Source organism: Neophocaena asiaeorientalis, unplaced genomic scaffold (genome assembly GCF_003031525.2).
Source record: "Neophocaena asiaeorientalis asiaeorientalis breed wild unplaced genomic scaffold, Neophocaena_asiaeorientalis_V1.1 scaffold162, whole genome shotgun sequence".
Classification (NCBI taxonomy): Eukaryota; Metazoa; Chordata; class Mammalia; order Artiodactyla; family Phocoenidae; genus Neophocaena; species Neophocaena asiaeorientalis.
This window is the reverse complement of record NW_020172637.1, coordinates 215,200-226,611: the sequence shown is the minus strand read 5'-3', so window position 1 is coordinate 226,611 and position 11,412 is coordinate 215,200. Positions and strand designations below refer to the sequence as shown.

The following is an 11,412-nucleotide window of genomic DNA, read 5'->3' as shown; positions in this document are numbered from 1 at the left end:
TTTAGAGCTATTTCTAACCAAGTTTTATGACTTACATGCTAAGTGTACTACATATGTCTCTATATAGATATATTTCATAGGTTAATATAAAATATATGTTAAATATATAATACAATATAATTTATAAGTATATAATACAACAGTTAATATAAAATGTTATATGTATTATATGTAATGTTAATAAAAATACAGATATATTTTACAGCTTAAAATTGGTGATCAGGAGTGATTAGAGCTAGACTAAGCCTGTAAGAATCAAAGATTGTCACAGAACTTTGGAAAAGGCAGAAAAGTGCATCTAAATAAAATAGTTATAAAACCTTCATAATATGGACAACAAAACATATTTTGGGGACAATTAGAAAATATAATGATTACCTGAATGGTTTAGAGTTCTCATGGGCATGATTGTCTTGACGCTTCCTGGGTAGAAAATAAATGCAGTTAGGAAAGATTGTTCCATTAAACTACAACATTGTTGTATGCAAATGTCAATTTAACGTTCATTATATGTAGGGCTCACAATGTTATGTGCTCTAAAAAATCAGCAGGTAACTGCTTTAGAAAACACTGCACTAAAGTAGTAAACCTCATACTGATTGACACTGTGTCCAAAAACAACTCAAGGAGAAAAAAATTTTTTAAACTTCAGATTCATATTTTCTAAGATATAAGATTAATATATTAAAACATCTTAGACTTTTGACACAATAAGCCTGGTTCTAGTTCTTTAGATATTAAAAAGTTGAGAATAGTGGGTTTTTAAAAAATTCAACCTACAGGTTTAAGCATTTAAATGTATAAATATCCTTTTCAGGAAATTTGCATGACAGCAAAGTGAAGGAGTCCTCCAGATGACTGTGAATGGCTCAGGAAAACTTGACAACTTAGAAACTATCAGATTTTAAGTGAATACTCAATTTCCATAAGGGAATGGCCAATGTCGTACCCAGAGGATTCTGAGAACTTCAATGCTCAACTCTATCAATTACGACGATAGCTGAGGTACTTCCTTGATAGGCAATGTAGCAGTGCTTATCAAAGTAAGAAAGCTCATACCCTTTGGCTCAGAAATTCCATTGCTGGAAATGTATCCTCACGGATGTACACAAATGCACAGAGTTACATGTACAAGGATTAAGTCAGTCATAAACTCAGCCATTAAAAAAAAGTAAGTATAGCTATAAGTACTAATATAAAAGCTCATTCAGGAGATAGTAACATTAGATGTGAAAAAAAAAGTTTATTGCACCCTAGAATGTATTTTATAATCCCATTTGGGTAAAAGAAAAACAAGCAATAAACAGAAAATTTCTGCAAGAATGCCAAACAGATTTTACATTGGTTAAATCACATAAGTGGAGCCAGGGAGTCAGAAGAACGGACACAGGAAGGGATTTCTACTTTTAACCTTATGATTTTTGGTAATCTTTATTTTTGCTTATTTTTTTAACCTGGGCATGTTCACATTTTAAATAAAATACTGGTTAAGAAAAAGGATGCCACCATGTAAACGTACTGTATTTTCCCAAACTAAAACTCAAATACTGATTTTATTTCCATGACCAATTTGGTCCCTAATATAGAATGCTACTTTGATGATGATAGTAGTTGCACTTAGAAAGGGTGGAAAACATGGAAATTCCCACAGGAGCAATAAATCTTTTGGATGAGAAATCAGAAGCCCCCACGTATTTGTAGCAAGGTATCTATAATCAAAAAGTCTTTCTGCTAATAGCCATGAAGCACAGTAGGTTTGTAAAGCAGTTGTCAGAAAACTAAACAACAAGCATATTAACTTTGGTTTGCTAAAAAGTTTTATTATTGAATTACATTTTTCCCCATACAGTGATTTTCCTATGAATCCCTCTATAGGTAAAAAGGCAAACACTGAAAGAGAAGTGATGGCTTTGTTAGACTTCAATGCAAATAAGAAGAATAAGCATCGTTAAGCCCAAATTGGCTGAATTTTTGTTTAATCAACTACATACTTAAGGTTCATGTAGACACAACCTCTGTCAGACCTTTAGAGGTAACACCCTCCAAAATGGAAGTACAGTGTATTTCCAATTCAAGTCAGAAACTTTTGCACATCTTTCCTTAATTCAGAGTCAGAGCTTGAACTGAGTATCTTCTAGGTTGCTTTTCATATTTATTATCTTATCATGGTATTGATCTATGTATGCAGTTCTGTTGATAACAAGGATGATGACTGCTATTTACTGTGTGCTTACTACATGCACTGGTAGAGTTATACTGGTATAGAGCTTCATGACGGTCCTACGCCACAGGTGTTATTACCCATATATACAGTTGAGGATGATACTTAGGGTCAGAACCAGAATCAAATCCAGGTTTGGCAGACCGCCAAGGCTAAGGGGTCTCACCTCCCCAACTAGCACCTGCCACCCCCAGCTCCACTGTTAAGTTTTATCACAATGTAAAATAATACATCTTCAAGAATATTTTCTCCTAAATATTTTCACTTGACTCCAATACTTCCAATGCTTGAATATTTCATGGTCCTGGGAGAATATTTGAGTTTTGTACGGATTTCAAACAAACCCATAGTGTAAATGATGTTCAAAATCTTTATATTAAAGTATTAATGAAGACAGCTCCTCGTGAGAACGTGATTAATTCTCATGACATACAACTGTTTTACTTTGTTCTTTGAGAAGCATTACTTTTAAGGAAAGTAAGAACCTCACAAGTGAAAATTAGGCATATGGTCACTTCCCATTCCTTGGTTTACATAAAATATATAATTTTGCTTAAAACACGGACTTCAAGTTAAACATGTACATAAAATTTTATAAAAAACAGGACTGGGATACTATATTTAATAATTAAATAGAATGTAGTGTTTTCATTTAGCAACAAAGCAATAACTTTTTAAATCAGATTTAATTTTTATGGTTTATAGTAAAAAATTAAAATTATTACACCCTACACCAGACATATACAATTCTTATTCACTAAGGACATATCATAAAAAGAGAATCACCAAATAAACTTCAAGCAAAAGCAATAATATTTTGCTATTAAAGAACAGATCAGAGACGAAGAAAAGCGATTTACATAAAATTCAAAAGTAGACAATTAATGGTCAGAACAAAAATTATCTAGAATAGTTATTTAATTTTTGATGGGTTTAAATTTTAGAAAAGGGCTCGTCAAAAAAGTCACACCTACTATTTTATTTTAAAAAAATCAATCTTGCTGATCTTAACAGAAGACCGTCCTGTATTCCAATAGCATTTATTATCCAGAAAATGTTTTAAAATTCACAGCTTTGATCCCAGTAGAAAATGACAATTATGCAAATAGCTTTGGTCAGGAAAACCTCCTCCTTTTAAATTTCTATGACAAACCTGCCTAAGATGTCCTACCATTTCATCATGAAATTAGATAAACCCAGTGCCATGCTCCCTACTGCTGTTCAGAGAAGAGCTTCTGTCCTTCTGTCTGAGCTGGAGATCCCAGAAGTATCAGGGACACCTCTGGTCTACATTCCTCTGAACTACAGTGTCTAACTTTTCACTCCAGTGAAAGGCTTAATTAAGAATATTACTGGGGAATTGGAAATCACTCCTATTTCACATGAACCCTTTACATGAGATTTTAAACATATCTGAGCATATAATATTCTCTCCAACACCATCGTTGGACAGCCTTCAACTAACTGCTATCCATAAAATCACTCTCCTTCTTGGAGTTTCTGAGGCGTATAGAAAGGTAGATTGGAGAAAACAGGAGTAATGGGTCCTTTGGGATACTGGTTCATATTCAGGAACCAATAAGAACATGGACTCTTTTCATTAATCTCTTGTCTTCAGTTGCTTTATCTTGGAAACTGAAAAAAAATTCTGCAATGCAGACTGTTTGCACCATAGATCTATTCCTGGGCATGGCATGTCTGTCTAGTATTCAAAGTCTCTTTGCTGCTCTCCTCAACTTACACTTAGGGAAAAAAATTCACTTGAAAATCCATAAGGCTTTCAAAGTTTAAGCCAAAGTTTGATAATGACATTTGTCTTTTTTTGCTAGGTGATACTTTTACTTAGCCATCTTACTCTACCAACAATGGCGTAAATTCCTGAGCTCGTGCTGTATTACTTAAATGTATGAAAATGCTTATAAGATAGGGAAATATTTTCCTTGGATCTCAGAATATTATAAACCATCAAATGTATTATTGTATATACCTGCAATTTTACCAAAATTTTCTCAATAAAGATCTACTTGGAGCTATAAAGATCCATAGTAATGTGGTTAATTACAGCTACATTACTTCTCTATGATTGTGTAGATTCATTTCATTTTTCATACTCTGTGTGTTAAAAGTAAATCTCTGGTTTTCCCAATTGATTGATATGTCTAAAAATGCAATATTCGAGCAATCCTTATATGAAAAGAAAACAGCCAGTTATCATTTCATTCTCTGAGATTTCTTTATATGGTAACCAAACCCGCGCAAATTGATTTTTGGCATCCATTGCCAACAAAGGAACGGTATTCCAAACACAGCTTCACATTGACATTTAAAATTTTCCCTAATGCCTTTGAGTGCTCTGAAAGGAGTAGGATATTTTGCAAGAGGATATGACTTTTGGCTTTCCTGTGGATGACGCTCCAGCCCATAGGAGTCCTTCGGTTGGTAAAGAAAGGCAGGCATTGTCTAGCAGGCTCAGTGCATTTTTCAGAGGGGGGTAATATTGAAAAAGACACTACCCTCTGCGTGGCTATTTCAGTGGTAATGGAAATAAGGGAACTGAGCAGAAGAAAAGAAAATGATATTACTTGGAAGAGTTGCCATTTTTCTAAAAGTGTGCCCACTCCCTTGGCCACGCTTCAGTCCCACTCAAATAAATCTGGCACCCAGTTAAGTAATTTCTCAGACAGGCCCTGAAAGGAAAGGCACAGAAACAGCCTCCCTTATAGACCTCCACAGAGGTCTCTTCAGGATAACAGCTGGGTGGGATTGGCAGAAGGGCAGCCTAGCTCTGCAGATGAATAAAGGCCTACAGTATCCAGGGCTGTCAATCTGGGATCTTTTGCTTAGAAAAACACTATCTCAGAAAAAAACTTTACCTCAGGAAATTAATCATTACTTGAGTGGTGGCAAAAGTCAAGTGAGCATTAAATAATAACATCCTAGATAATAATGGTATAAAATGATGGGCAACAAACACTACTTCTCTGCTTCCAATGTTTTAATAATAAAACATTTCAAACAAATTAAAATGGTTATTTGGGTTTTTGTTGTTGAGAATTAGGTGGTATTACACGTGTAAAAAAATATATGTCTTCTGATAGCAATTACTAGACAAAAATTTAGAGGCCATTTCCATATATTTGCTTTCAAAATGCCATAGATCAACTACAAAATATTTTAGGAAATACATGAGCATCTCGGAGCACCGTTGCTTTAATGCTGACGGACCCACAAGTCATTACCACATATGAGTACCGGATGAAGGAAACAAGGGTCTACCGAAAAACCATGACCAGTGCCAGAGCCCAGCTGAATAGTGACTTATTTACACAGGATGATTAAAAAAAGGCACCTTCCTGAGAGCCAAATTCATTATAAATGCTTCTTTTATTAGTAAAAACTCCCATAACAACCTTCGTTCTCCCTGAATGGAGCAAGTCGCCAATATGAGGAGGATACTGTATATGACACAAAACCCTGCCAAACAATTCAGAGAACTTCTGGAGAAAAGTAAAGAGATTGTGATGATCACCGTCTAATTGGACATACATTAAAATCTAATTTGACATCTAAAGCCTAATGGAAAACTGAACTGTATTTTTTCCATGTTGGCTACAATGAGTGCAGATAGTTGTATAGTTTGCATATCTGTTCAGAGTATTTGTGACTTATTTTGACTCTAGCATGCTAATTTTAATATTTTGTCATAAATTTTTCTTGGCAATTTTTTTACAATTGTGATTTTGCTCTTCTGGTGCAACGTGTCCCCCATTCTATAACAAACGTTATTAGGATTTACTACATAGAATTTTGCATGAAAGTAAACTGTACCAGAAAGAAATTCTCTTAAATGAGCCTATCTCAATTAAGCAAATTATAATTAAAACTGGACTATTATGAAAAAAATAAAACCTTCACTATATTTCTCTCCAAATAGCATATACCTTGTTTCTTACCAGACTGGAAGACAAAGTAAATTCACATACTGGTGTGCAGTAAGTTAAAACTGCTTTTCAAGTTCAATGTAAAAACAATAGAATAAAACAATAAATTTTAGTTATTAACCTGTTATCCTCGTATCAAAAAACTGCATCATAACCGTCTTTGCTATCCACGATGGCAACTCTCTCCACAGGAACTCATGCACAACTTCTGGGAATCTAAAAGATGAACAAGAAGATTTTTTAAATGATGACACTTGTAGTGAATTTAACAGACATGCTTATTCTTCACTCATAGAAATGCCTTCCTTGAGAAAAGAAAATCTGGAACTGGATCTCTCGAGAAGACTTTTTCTTTCAAGAAAAAATTTCCTTTCTTTTCACATAGTTTAAATCTTTTGAATAAGTACTTGCATTATAAGAGAATTGTCTGTAACAGCAAACGTGGAAGCAATTTGGAAAATAATGCTAGAGTTAAAACGATGTGTTGGAACTAGAAATTATGCCACTGCAATCCACGATACAATTCTGTCTTAAAGCTGAGATTCCCACAAAACTTCTTTTGGTGCATCAGCAACTAAACTCCGCAGGATGAAGAACCTCATAGAAAATTCTTTTCTATAGTTTATTTCAGTAATGTTATGTTCTGTGCTAAAATTAATTTCTAAAATAGGAAGCCAAAACCAACCAAAGTAAAATCCTGAGACATAACAAACTCTGGAAAGTAACAAAGAAAGGAACTTTCTCATACTTAGAATTAATTTATTCAAGTCTGATCCAAAAAAAAAAAAAAAAGCATAGAAGGTCAGTCAAACTACTTAATCCAAATAGATAAGATGGTTTATCTCCTGGTAAAAAAGGCCCATATAAAAATATTACTACATATCCATAGATATCTATTGTATATTTGTCCATTTTTAAAAACATTGCTCTTTCTTTCAGACAAGTTGTGTTTCATAGGAAGGACTAAAGCATCAAGACAGGACAGTTAAAATGTGCCTTAATCTACTACCACGTCATGTGAACGTTCAAAATGCTTAAAGGAAGCAGTTAGCTTTAATTTTCTCCTCCTTTCTGCACATCACTGCAGTAGCACTTCAGGACACCCTGTTCACTTTGCAACATGAATCATTATAAGCAAGTAGGCCCACTCGGTTCCTCAAAAGACACAAAAGGTGCAAAAATAGCTTCTGCAATTGAAGCAAGAACCACGTCAGCAGCCAGATGAATGTGGGTGGTCAGATAAGATTCTGTTGCTGCAAAGGGCAAATTATTAAGCGAAAGCTAGATTTATTTTCTTTTTTAACTTTGTTCTTCTTGCCTCAAATCAACCATTTGCTGGCACTTAAATGACTCTTGACAAGCTCTACCATTCTCAAAATTGAAAGCTTCATCAAAGCCAAAGAACATGATTGATTAAACACTGAGAGAATAGTGGTGGGGTCCTTCATATATATATATGATAATTAACCACATCCATATTAACAAACCAAAGAGCACCTCTTTTGGAAAAAAAATCAAGTTAAAATGCTAAAGAAACAAAACAAAACTGTATGTTAGCAACACGACCTAAGCTAAAGTAAAGCATGGCATCTCCCAGATAAAAAAGAATAAATCAGGGCTTCCCTCGTGGCGCAGTGGTTGAGAGTCCGCCTGCCGATGCAGGGGACACGGGTTCGTGCACCGGTCTGGGAAGATCCCACATGCCGTGGAGCGGCTGGGTCCGTGAGCCATGGCCGCTGAGCCTGCGCGTCCGGAGCCTGTGCTCCACAACGGGAGAGGCCACAGGAGAGAGGCCACAGCAGTGAGAGGCCCACATACCACAAAAAAATAAAATAAAATAAAATAAATCACTGAGCTATTTTGCACTCTGAACAGAATTCACCCAAGACATAAATGGGCCAAGATTCTATAGATACAGCTATTTATAGGGAACAACAACTTACAGTATTCAGTGACTACCTATGATTGGCAGTCCCACAGTCATCGAACTAAGACTTAAAAGAGAAAAGGAGAACTTAATCCTCAGAAGGCTAGCACTGACACACACTCCTTCCAGCTGTGTTGCAAATATAGACAAGCACCCAACCATTCCCTAACCCAGAAACCATCATTCCTACCAACAGCTTCCACAGGCAAAAGAGAGCACGAAAGTCCTCCAGACAAGCTGTGTCAGGGGCAGTGTTCCCAGTTCTAACTCTACTTTTCCAGTCTTAATCTCCAGGACTATGGCTCCTGGAAATAGAAAATAGTTGTCTCATGATATGCACATATATCTGGAATTTTAAATTTAGAAGATCCCTCTTTTCACTCACTCAGAGGATTTGAAAATTGTTTCTGTTGTCTGGATTGCTATGCATGGCCTCTTCAATGATTGGTTTTCCCTTGAAGAACAAAAAAGCGGTGGTCGTAATGTTGTACTTATATTTTACCTCACAGAAACTTCCAGGTAATTAGTGTGATTTTAAAGCAAAGATCTAAATGATATTAACATGAAAGATGTGACACCAAGTTTGGGGATTTTGCACAAATCATTTTGTTGCAGTTGAATTAGTAGTGGCCTCTACAAGGGAGGTAATTATTGTTACTATTAAAATAAAGACGTAGAGATAACCATCTCAGAAATTTGTTTTTGCATTAATTTTAATTGAATTTTTGTGCCTCAGTTTCTTCATCAAAATAAAAGAAAAATATTTCCTCAAACAGTTCTTGAGAATTTGGTATTATAACTCATGCTTATGTTTCCTAGAAATCAGCAGTTCATATAGCATACTTTTTAAACAATGGAATAAAGGAAAGAGAGACTTTTCATTTTTTCAAACTTTACTTTTAGGTTTTTAGATTCATAAGAAATCACTATGCAACGAAACCTTAATATTCAATAAAATTAACAAGTTTTCAGAAAATTGTGTTAACAGATCTTGTTAAATATCCCCAAGTCATTTAAAATTCATTCCTAAATATGAGGTGAAAATTATGCTTCACTTTACTAACAAAGTAAAGACTGATTTTTCTGTTGTCTGCAGGTTTATAGGAGAGTGCCTTTAAAATATTTTCCAATCCTCCATCTACTATTTGTAACAAACACTTGGAAAGTTTAAGCATTATTGTTTCTCAGCCTTTCCATTTTTAGAAAAAAAAACCTTGGCATTAGATATTTATTCTTGGATGCTTACAGGTTATTATTACTAAGCTAAGCAAAGGTCATGTTGAGCTACGATTAGATAAGTAGGTAGATAGATAGATAGACAGATAGATAGGCAGAGACAGATTTTTAAAAAAATATCCATTGTTGGTAAGATTCTTTATTATTCCATTTCTCCATTCTTCCAAATTATTTTAAGACAAGTTATGGTTTAATGGTTTATTACAGTTAAGGCTTTATTGGCAAACTTCTCATGCAAAGATAAGTGCCTCTCATCACTCCTTTTACTGAGGTTAAACACATACAAACTATATCATAATTTCAGTAGAAAAGCCAATAAGATATTCCAGTTACACTTTAGATGAGAGTTGTCACAATTAAAAGTAATAATTATGTGCATCAACTCTATGGGAAAAGTGGCAAATAGGACCTGGAAACAAGATATGATCTTTATATTTCTTAGTTAAAAGGAACGTTTAAAAGAATGAACACCACTCTTCATATACTAGAGAAGAGATACTTCTTTTATAGAAGGGAGTAGAAGGGATTCAAAAGCACTAGGTAAAGGTGGGAGGAGAGTACTGAAAGATAAATGCACGCTCAAGATACACTTTATCAGGGCTTCCCTGATGGTGCAGTGGTTAAGAATCTGCCTGCCAATGCAGGGGACACGGGTTCGAACCCTGGTCCGGGAAGATCCCACATGCCACGGAGCAACTAAGCCCGTGCGCCACAACTACTGAGCCTGCGCTCTAGAGCCAACGAGCCACAACTACTGAAGCCTGGGCACCTAGAGCCCGTGCTCCACAACAAGAGAAGCGACCACAATGAGAAGCCCATGCACCGCAACGAAGATCTCTGCAAATAGAGAAAGCCCACACGCAGCAATGAAGACCCAACACAGCCAAAAATAAAAATTTAGAAAAAAAGATACACTTTATCAAAGTGTACCAAAAGAGGCAACTTTCCCCTGCTACAAAAAAAGACTCTAAATGGGGTCACTGTTCCACCTGGAGTATCTGGAGGGGCAAGGTAAGAGGCACTTAGGAGGTGGTAGAGAAGGCAGTTATAGGCTGGGAAGATACACACAAACACATACACACATACATACAACACACGCACACAAACCCTGATCAGTATGATGATTTGATTATAAGCTCAGATCTTTAGAAACATTTATGATATGAAGGTAAATGTTGGGATTGAGTTCGGAATGTAAAGAAGATGAAAAAGGGTTAAAGAGATACAAGTAGGAATGGGAAAGAGTGTATCTGGGAGCATGGGGCAATTCATTGCTGGGACAACTAAGTAGAAGGCTTTGAAAAGTCAAAAGTGTGTCTGGGAAAAAGGAGTTTTCACAAGAGGAGGATGGGGCAAACTGAGTCAAAATTCGCCAACTCTGCCATTTTTTTTTAGGGTTCCGGTTCTGGAAACTGCCGTAAAAATGATCTTAGAGCTACCTTTGGTCTATTGCCACTTCTCAGCAGGTCCTTAGTGCTGGAGCACAGGAAAGATACAAAATAAAAGCACTGCGTAAATTAGAACTACTAAAAGCACAAAAAAGTAGGTACATGTGAATTAGTGATTGTAACTTAAGCCTCCTTAACTAGGGTTTCTGACTATTTTATGATACTTTTAGAAACTTATAGAATGTCCATATTTGTCAGAAAATGAGCTAAGTATTTTGTATTACAAAATACAAAAATGGAAAAGGCAAGCTCTATATTTAAGAGCTCAGAGCCTAGAAGGGAAACACTTGTGAACAAATAAGTGCAACAAAGTGTTTTAGGTGCTTTGAGAAAAATATAAACACAGTACAGGGGGAGCACAAACAAGGAAGTGGCCAACCCTACCAAAAGAAGTAGAAAAGGCTTTAGAGAGGCAGTGATACTGAGTAAGTCTTTAAAGAAAACTATGTGTGCTAATATACAAAAGCCCACAGTTCTCAGTGTTAGATTTAGAGATAAATACATTTATCAGCTGAAATAAAAACATAAGACTATCATTCCTGAGTTGCATATACTTTAGTTTAGTGTGGTGAAAGGTTGGTTCATGGGGAAGCTTAGGAATAAGGTGAATGTTCTAGTTAATACAACCTTATGGTTAGG

General features: G+C 35.5%; 1 protein-coding gene across 6 annotated transcripts in view; it reads right to left on the bottom strand.

The window, feature by feature from the left end:
* HIVEP2 (HIVEP zinc finger 2) overlaps positions 1 to 11,412 on the bottom strand; it is a 190,721-nt gene that overhangs the window by 24,870 nt on the left and 154,439 nt on the right. For 5 of the 6 annotated variants that reach the window (XM_024739386.1, XM_024739389.1, XM_024739388.1 and 2 more), the window contains 2 exons: positions 6,284 to 6,378; positions 379 to 423 (listed from right to left, as the gene is read on the bottom strand). The gene's annotated coding sequence lies outside the window, so the exon portion shown is untranslated. Of the gene's footprint in view, positions 1 to 378; positions 424 to 6,283; positions 6,379 to 8,279; positions 8,366 to 11,412 lie in introns of those variants that run through there. The other variant, XM_024739391.1, reaches the window with a different exon arrangement.